This window comes from Rhamphochromis sp. 'chilingali' (assembly GCF_963969265.1).
Source record: "Rhamphochromis sp. 'chilingali' genome assembly, chromosome: 10".
Lineage (NCBI taxonomy): Eukaryota > Metazoa > Chordata > Actinopteri > Cichliformes > Cichlidae > Rhamphochromis > Rhamphochromis sp. 'chilingali'.
The window spans coordinates 23,651,952-23,661,938 of NC_137937.1; positions in this window are offsets into that span (position 1 = coordinate 23,651,952).

Sequence of the window (9,987 nt, forward strand, 5' to 3'; positions counted from 1 at the left end):
CTGACTGTGACCAACAGTGACCTTTTTTTGCAGGTCTCACACATGCACAGACACGCAGGTGCTGTGGAGTGGGTGGTACGGTTACAAAGGCTTGCATGGCAGCTACACATTTGTGTGGGTGCTTAAACGCATTTTTTCTTTTATAAGTGTTGGTTCACATTTGTGTTAACCTTTGCTGCCTGTGACCCACACCCTCACCCCACCCCCGGTCCCTCTAAAATGAACAACCAGGATTTCCTTGAAGTGCAACTCAGCCACACTGTTTGGAATTCACAGGAAAATTTTGTGCTGCATCAACCTAATGGTTGGACCTTTTCATTTAGGCTGTTTATATTAATTTATTCGTTTTGGCTGTATGCGACTGGCTTCTGGAGCTACAGTTAATCACAGTTACTGCCTTTGAATATATGGTAAATTTCCACTAAAGAAAATCATCCTGAGTGTGTGTAATTTCTGAAATTTACAGCATGTTTTTAGAATCTTGGCTAGTTATGTTTGCTGCATAATGTTTTGTTTTTTATTGTTTTCCATTCTTAAACCTCTCTACGGTGCACTGAATTATGCACATTGCTACACTTTCATGGCCCCAGTTCCCCCATCTTCTCTTCTGTTCTTCTCAAATGCTTCAAGGCTTAATGTCATCATTTTTTTAGTGCAGATTCAGTTGTTCAGAATCAAGTGCAGTGTTGGCCTTATTGAGTGTACCTGAAACGTAATCTAAAATTTAGATCAATAACTTGTCCATACTGTGTGATAAGTTCCTACAAAAAAGAGGTACAATCCCAGTTCTGCAAAGTTGTGATGTGGTGAAAAATGTAAAAAATTAATAAATAAATAATCTCATAAACACATACTTTATTTACACATCAAATCTTTCTTTTTAAAGTATTGAATTGAATTCGGTGGCAGCAACATGTCTCAAAAGTTGGAGTACTGCCACATTTACACCTGTGTAGTATCCCCTCCTCTTTACCACTCTGTGTCTCGGAACTGTGGAGACCAGCGGCTGCCCCCCTTTAGAGCAATGTCATCCCATTCCCTGGGTCTTCTTTATCATATTTTCCATTTTATGATCTGCCAATTTCTTTTAGTTGTTGGAAGGAGTGGGCCGCAAGCAATCCAGTTCAGCATCTGAACTCTTCTACTACAAAGTCATGCTGTTGTAAAATAGATGGAACATGCAGTTTAGCATTGTCTTGCTGAGGTATGCAAGGTCTTCCAAGAAAAAGATGTCATCTTTTAGGATACGTTGTCTAAAGCCTCTGTATACCGTTCAGCATTGATGCCTTTCCAGATGTGGAAGCTGCCAGTTCTTTTCACTATTATATCGCCATAGCATCAGAGACTTTTGAACTGCAGACTTTTGAACTGAGTGCTGCAAACCAGATGGTCCCTGTCCTCTTTAGCCTAGAGGATGCAGCGTCCATGTTTTCCCAAGAGAATTTCAAATTTCGATTCATCTGATCACAAAACAGTTTCCCACTCTCCTCTGTCCATTTTAAATGAGCTTTGGCCCACAGAAGACACCAGCAGAATTTCAGGATCATGTTCACATATGACTTCTTCAGTGATTTGCATGACAGAATCATCCCTGTTTTTAATGCAATGTTGCCCAAGGGCCCAAAGATCAAGAGCATCCCAACTTTTGTGAAGCATGTTGCTGCCATCAAATTATATTTGAGCTGTTATTTTTCATGAAATAGTAAAAATTTAAATATTTGATGTTTTTCATGTTCTTATGTGGATAAAAAATATGGTTCAGTGCAAATCACTGCATTCTATTTTGATCTACTCTTTACAGAGAATCCCAACCTTTTCAAAACTGGGGTTGTAATCATTAACATTTTTAGTGCTCTATTAGTTCTACAAACACAGCAAAACAAGAAGAAGCACAAGGCAATATGCTCCTTTTTTCCTTACCTTAACTCACCTCAATGCAAAGATCCTAACAGCCCATCAAGTAATAGTTAAGAGGTCACACACCAGTCAAAACTAAACCTTTTTAATACACAACACAACATCTATAGTTAAACTATACATTGTATTAATAAAGATCCATGTTTTCTGTTGGTGTCTTTTCTGCACTATAGTATTTTATTTAACACTGTATTTTGAATATGCTAATCATCCAGTATCCCCAAATAAACAGGATGATTAGCATTTTATTATTACTTTATGAGAGATTTGCATTTGAGGTTATAGACACAAGACACCACAAAGTGTTGAGTAATGATGAAAGTGATGAGTGAGACAAATTGCTTCTACCTAATGTTAACCACAGGTTACTGGAGAAAAAAGTAAAAATACAGAAAAACACATGTCCTGTATAATAGAACGCTGCATTTTTTCTTAAAAGAAACACTGGCGGTTTTTTAAATACAGTTCAGTTTAATTTAAATTATATGGCATCAACTCACAAGAACAGTTTCCTCAAGGTACTCTAATGTAGAAACCTCCATATCGTGCACTTGGTGTCACAGTCTGGCGAGGGCAGACTGTATGAATTGAAAAAGGACCCAAAATGCAGACTCCAAGGAACAGGGAACAAAACTTGAATGTTAACAAAAAGCGAGCCGTTTAATATGGCTGGAAAAAAAGGTACAAACAAAGGGCAAGGCAAACTGAAGCAAAATTAACACAAACCTAAACTGGGAAATCTAAACAAACAATAAGAAAAACCTAGACAAGAAACTTGGAAGCATGGCATAGGAAACATGGCGTGGACAACAGACGACCTGACAATCACACACTGAAAACAGAGGACTTAAATACACAGGAGGTGATTAGGGGAAGTGGAGACACATGAGGAAACAGCTGGCACACATGAACATAATGACGTCACAGTGGGAGAGTAAAACTGAACATGATGAACACAGAACACCAGACCTCTTCACAATAAAACAGGAAACATAATGAGACATAGACATGACAACCCGAACTTGACAACGTAAGACACAGACATGAAACGCATGAAGAGCAGGGGAGATTTAACATGGTTGGAAACACGAGGGGAAAATAATAACTAGAAACACTTAGGCATAATAATACAAACTTGATAACATAAGACACGCAGCATGAAACACGAAGGGTGAGGGGAAGCTTAAATACAGGGGAAGAAAACACAAGGAGTCTAATAACCAAATGAACTTAGATAACCTAATGAACAAAATAAACTCAAACTTAAAACGCTGGGTCAAGAGACCCAGGACCATGACACTTGGCGAAAGTAGGAAGGAAGAACTGCCTTTTAACAGGAAGATGCAACCAGAGAGGGGCAGCTATGTGCTGTGATTGGTTACGGGGTGAAGGGAAATATAAGAAAAATAGAAAGCATGAGGAGATAAGGACACATCACAAATTATGTTAGAAGTAAAACACGGAAAGTGAAAAGAGTAGTGTGGAGAAGAAATGCTCAGTGCAGCAGGGGAAGTCCCCCAACACCCTACTTGGCTCGATTCGACTCAAATCTACTCTACCCGGTTTCCATCATTTTCCATTACAACTAAGTATCACCTCAATGTGGGTGGGGTCATTATAGAAAGACTGCCAGAAAGTATGTTCACATTATTTGTATACAACGCAAACACAGCACAACGAAGCGATGGTATACCTGCTGCTCGGTCCATGGCTTTCTGTCAGACTCAGGGTAAAAGAAGAGCACCGGAAAAGAGTGAAGTTGGCAAGACAAAACACTCCAGACCACGATGTTGGTTTGCGTGTTGCCATTTCCCTCAGTTTCAAAAATCACAGGCTTTATTCTTGTGAAGGAGTTGCTCTCATGACTCATCCAGTGACATCACTTCCTGGCCAATTAATGACATGCAGTCTGTTAACGTTACATTTTTGGTTCAACTCACCTTACTTGGAAACCCATAAGTAATAAAACCCATTATTACGGGTAGATTCGATCTGACCCAAGTATGTGCTATTGAAAAAGAGGCATAATAGATAAGTCAGTTGATCTAGCTCTAACTATAAGCTTTACCAAAAATGGTTTGACCTTAACCCCAAAACTAGATAGGATGTCTTCTTATTTATTAAATTTATAGTGCTGGTTTAAATCTGCGCCATAACAGCCCCCAGCTATTGTGATCGGCCGCTGTGTGTACCCGCTGTGCGTGTTCAGCTAGTTTTTCACTTCAGTTTTTGAATTTATCAGTGCGATGATAACAGTCATCACCTCAATATAAGTACTCAAAGACGTCAGCAAATCTCTAGACTGGGACTGCAGAATCAGATTAAGGGAAGGAAGGCACAAATTAGTGGAAAAACTTAAGGGATACATATGATAAAAATGCAAAACACAACCTCTTTGCCTTTACTTGTCATTTTGTATTCTATTTGCATTCTATTCATTTTATATTCTATTCTATTTGTATTCTATCTTGATGTAAGTACATTAATCAATGTATCATGACAGGATTAATCATGATTTCTGGGACTAGTATCAAAAGAATCTCTAATTCACTCATGAGCGTTGATAAAAATCTAAAGGTCATCAGTGGATCAGTAGCGGATGTTTGAAAGTCTGTATCCTGTGCAGTGAACATAAAAAAGAGGTATCCATACTTGGTAAATCTAGACCTCTATAAATATATTTAAGCAGGTCTTCTAAAGCAGGGGTATCAAACTTAAGGTCCAGGGGCCAGAATTGGCCTGGCAAAGACTCCAGTCCAGCCATCTGATGGCTTTGGAAAATGTGAAGGAGCGCATAAAGGTTTTTAACTTTAGTTCAATTGCAGCTTTTTCTTGTGATAAAGACGCCCCCCTTCTCTCCCATACCATTTTATTACACCAAAGTAATTAAGAAATGAATGAACAATTAAATGACACAAAAGTTCGCGTTTTTCAACTATCTGCTATAGAAATGTCTCTTCTGTTTGTTTGGTTTTTGTTACAGTGATTTCACTGGTGCAGCCCACTTGGGCTGAATGTGGTTCTCAATGTAAAAAGAGTTTGACATCCCTGGTATGAAGCGTTCATTTCTACTGCCACATGCCTCAGATATCCTCAGGAAGATTCAAGGGAGCAGGTCCAATGCCCACAATGATACCTTGAGTTCCACTCCAGTGATTAGACGGCAACAGCGATTAGACGGCGACAGTGAAGATGGCGCATGAGCTCACTGGCCTCATGCTTTCCCTAACAAATGCCCTTCCCTTCATTCACTTCTAAAGTCTCTCCCTCTCTGTGTCCCAGTCATTTGTTTAGAGTGGGCAAGCACACAATTAGCCTCTGCTTTCGATGGGGTACAAGAACCTGCCATACAGGCCTCATTTGGTTTGCAAATGCCCAATTTCTTTCTGATTTTAGTAGCTAAAACAAATGCTTGAGCTTTGTTTATAAAAGAGGAGGGAGAGAGAGTGGGGTAGAGCGAGAGAGTGAGAGGAGCGAGGAGGCAGAAGTGGCTATTTTAACTGTGACCCGGTCATCTTGCCTGTAGAGGAGAGAAGAGGCTCTCCAAGATAATGACTGAACAAGCAGCTTTGTGTGGGATGACAAATGGAGTGATCCCACTCTCATCCCACTTACCACAAGAAGAGCTTTGGCGCAGTGTGTGTGTCTTTGTGCGCGATCTTATATGCAAACATATGTGTTTTGTTGGGCTGTGTGTCATTTGAATGTGTGCATATGCATACATCGGGTTAGTTTGGTTAGTGTCATTGTGTGTGTGTGTGTGTGTGTGTGTGTGTGTGTGTGTGTGTGTGTGTGTGTGTGTGTGTGTGTGTGTGTGTGTGTGTGTGTCAGGAGAGGGTGTTAAAGAGTGTATTCATGGTCAGGAGGTGGTGTGTGTCAACAGCAGATGATTTGCGTGAGGGTTCTGGCCAAGCTGTCCTACGGAGGCCTTTTGTTTTGTTTTGACTCTTCTGTTTTTAATAGACAACCAAGGGCGTAATTTGAATACCACCGACCCCGCCTGTGTGCCACTTTCTCTGTATTCTGGCTGTGGAAGTTCTAGGCACCGGTCAGCTCCTTCTCTGGAAAAACGCAACTCCCTTTGTGCCAAATCCAGTCATCCTGTGCACACTTTGGGATGAGGTTCTGCATGAAGAAGAGCAAAGGATATAATACTGTATATATGTTCCAAAACAGGTAGGAGGCCAAAGTCTTTGGGCAGATGTCTGAATCTGTTCACTGGTTCAATATTTGTCAGGATCAACTGAAAGATCAAAACCATCTCTAATCTGTAGAGTCAACATAAACTGCTGCCAGTGAAGAGCCATGACGCAAACATACAGAAATGTATTTGCTTTGCTTGTTTCACTGTACCCTTTCAGAACTTCACTCTTGATGCCTTCTCAGTTAACACAACCCTTTTTTTTTTGTCATTTTCCATTTTTCTTCAAGAGCAAATATAAAATCTTTTACATATTTATCAGATTTCACCTTTCCAATCAAAAACATGCTTTTTTATTGTGACTCTGGAAGTCTGTTTTGGCATCCGCCTGGATCACTTGTATCACCCTCTTGCTCAAGTTCAATCTCAGTCTAAGGAGTGCCCATATACAAACAGGATTTTGAGATGTAGCAACTAGTTTGGAAGCCAGTTGCGATCCAATATGCAACTTACGCAAGTGTGATGTGGAAAGCTGAAACCACAGGTACACATATACTGACAATGGATGTTTGAGCGAGAGGTATCTTGGATCTACAAAGCTAAAGTTTGTGAATTGATTTCATTAGTTTTAATTAATCATTTTAATCATTTTCACTAGTACATGCGCATGCTGCTGTATTATTTGGTGTGTTTCAGGTGTTGGCAAGCTGACGTGTTTAACCACACTGGGAAAAGTAAAAAAAAAAAAAAAAATCCGGAGTGGTAGATGGTTTTTTAAATAAACAGAAGAAAAGTATGCAATTCACTGTGTTTACAGTGCTTAACGAATTTATTACACCATCACACAATACATCCAATGTAAGGTTTATGCAGCATCTTACCTAAATTAACAGTACTGGTAATTACCCAAATCATTATTTGTGTTTCTGTAATATTAATCCACAAGTATGTACAATCTCTTTAATCAAAATCACAGGTTTAATACTAAAATGTGATTATTGTTGTTATCCATGAATGTTCAAATGTACTATTTTACAAAAAGGCAGAAAAAAACAGCAACACACGTTATTACAGTCAAATTACAGTTATTTACTTGGATTGACTCATTTCCAGTGTGTCACCTCAAATTTGTGTATAAAAATGTGAATTCAGTTTCTCATTTCAGAGTCAGAATACTTTGTTAGTCCCAGAGGAAATTATGTGATCACAGTTGCTCTGAGAACAATAATAAACAAGTTAATGTACTAAAATAAAATAATACAATATATTACAAAATTCCATATAGCTTAATAATACAAATATCTTTAATATAAAAGTATCCTGATTTGTTACACAAATTATAATATTAATAAAGTTGTATAATAAATAGCAATATTTAATAATAATTTTTAGTTTTAAATAAGATTTTGAGAGCTTTATAAGATATTTGTGTTTTCTTGTTTTTATGACAGGTGGTTTAATAAATTTGTTTAGCACTAATATATATATATATGGGTCCAGGTCAACATATAACTTCATTCATCAGACACTGTCAACCCTTGTAAAGTGTAAAGGGAAAAAAATTGGTATCCTGAATTTGCATTAGTATTTATTTATTTTTCAGTGGCCATGTACAAAAATTAGTCTCCTAAGCGACTCACTGAACCAGATTTAGATATTTGCTAATTTCCATCTGCAGTCTCTGGGTGGGTCAAACTGTAATAAAAATACACAAAAAAACATCATCAAGGAACAAATGATACTAATATACAACCTACTCACAGTTCCCACATGATAACCCAAAGCTCAGCTCAGGTGGTAGATCAGGTCACCTACTAATTGGAAGGTTTGTGGGTTGATCCCGTCTACTCGAGTTGCTCTCTGATGCAGCCACTGGAGTATGAATGTGTGTGAATCATACTGAAATATCAAAGACACCTAAATGGCCCTCTTAAATCTTCATATTTAAAAGAAACAAAAGGACTACAAACTCTCTGTTTTTGACAGATTCTCAAAATCCACCTTTTGATATCACATGAGACAGACTAGAGATGTATTCCAGATTTCAAGCATTCAGGAAGATAATAGTTTTAAAAGAAGATGCAGGTTGGGAGAAAGCAGAGTATCTCAAAGCTCCAGAATAAATATATTCTTAGCAGCTGAATAAAGTTTTTTGCAACGTTATTTTTTAAAAAACTGTTAACAATAGTTAATGTAAGAAAAAATAAACATTCTGTTTCTTTCATGAGTAAATTGTGAACTTGTCCAAAGGTAATATTGTGTGTTTCCTGTCATTTTAAAACTTTTAAAACTAAGTTTAGGTTTCCCTTAATGTTTAACTTCACCAATGTTGCTTATTGTGATCATTTCATTTAAGAAAAGAGGATTTAGTACAACAACAAGTTGTTTATATCCCTGCTGTTATTTGCACAGTTTTCCCATTTTCTGTAAATAGTCGGTTGTTTGTTTGTTTTTTAAGCGCAAATCATTTTAAATGCACTTTTTCTACATTAAAAAAAATCTTACTCAGTTGCACATTTCTTTCAATGTGAGCCTGCTGTCTTTAATAACCGTACAGTTTGATATTCTCTACTTTTGTGCGAATCTGCGTGCTCCATCTTCCTGTCACTTTGCTGCCGGAACACCTGCATTTTCCCAATGAGGGACAATAAAGGACAATTCTATTCTATTCTATTAACTTCACCAAGGTTGATTATATTAGGAATAGAGAATTTCAGTGATGGTATATTGAGGTGCTTTGTGGTTGAAAAACACGTATAAAAGATTTTTTTATATAATGGATGGAAATATCAAAATTAATATATTCAGTATTTGTTAAATTAGATCATACTACCTGGAAATGAAATTTATATGATGCTTTTATGAGGTGGTATTGGTGTCTAACTGCTGAAATGGGTTATTTTAGCCTGTTGCTTGGTTGCTAGACAACACAATTATGTCATAATATCTGATAACAACCTTCAGGTGCCTCAGATATACCTGAGAACCAAATCTAGTTTCTCAACTTCTGATTGTGTAGGATTAGTTTGCTGACAAGGAAACAGAAAGACAGACGGATAGAGCTTCCTTATGTTATAGTGAGATATTTTGATATGCAACAGATTTCTTTCTTTCTTTCTTTCTTTTTGAAAAAAGACTGACTCTTAAGTGCTTCAGTCATGTCCATCTCAGAGGACAGCCTCAAGCAGGACCAGATCACACTGGAGAGGTTTTGTTTTTTTTATCAGGCTTGGAAAAAATTGCAATATCTCTCCAGGAGACTTATATACAGCAATAGGGAAATGTGGGTAGCTCTGATTAGGCTCCTGACCTGATTGACAAAGACCTGGTTAAGTATTAAATACTGGATTGATGGATGTCTTGAGCTAATACTTCACCACGAGCATCACCTCATCCTTCCTTGCCATTTACACTTGATACATGGCACAGAGTGAACTGTTGTGTGCGCACTGAAATCTGAGTAGCAGTGAACACACTACTGCAGTCTTGTCTTATTTTTACTGCTATGCCTACAGGAATGAGCATCTTCAACTGAACCTCCACCCATGCCTTTGGTAAATCACTCGTTTGCAGTTTCCCATCATCTCCAGTCGCTCTGGTGTCGTGTTGTCATGCAGAGAGTGATTCTCTTTCCACAGACTTTTGTTTTGTAATGCTGGATCAGCGCTATTCGTTTTAACACTGTGTATACATTCTTATAGACACATAGCTGAAATCAGAGAAGGGGAAAGTCCTATGTAAATATGGAATGCAAATATGTAAATGGTATTGAAAGCAGCCTGAGTGTGGTTCTGTTTATTCAGACTATAAGTTCGTGTTTCATCTTTATATAGGTCAGAAAACCTGGCTGCAATGTTTTCATTGTATTTTACTGATGTATAGAGTAAGCACTTTTTCTTTATATATCATCTATGCACTTAAATTCTGAT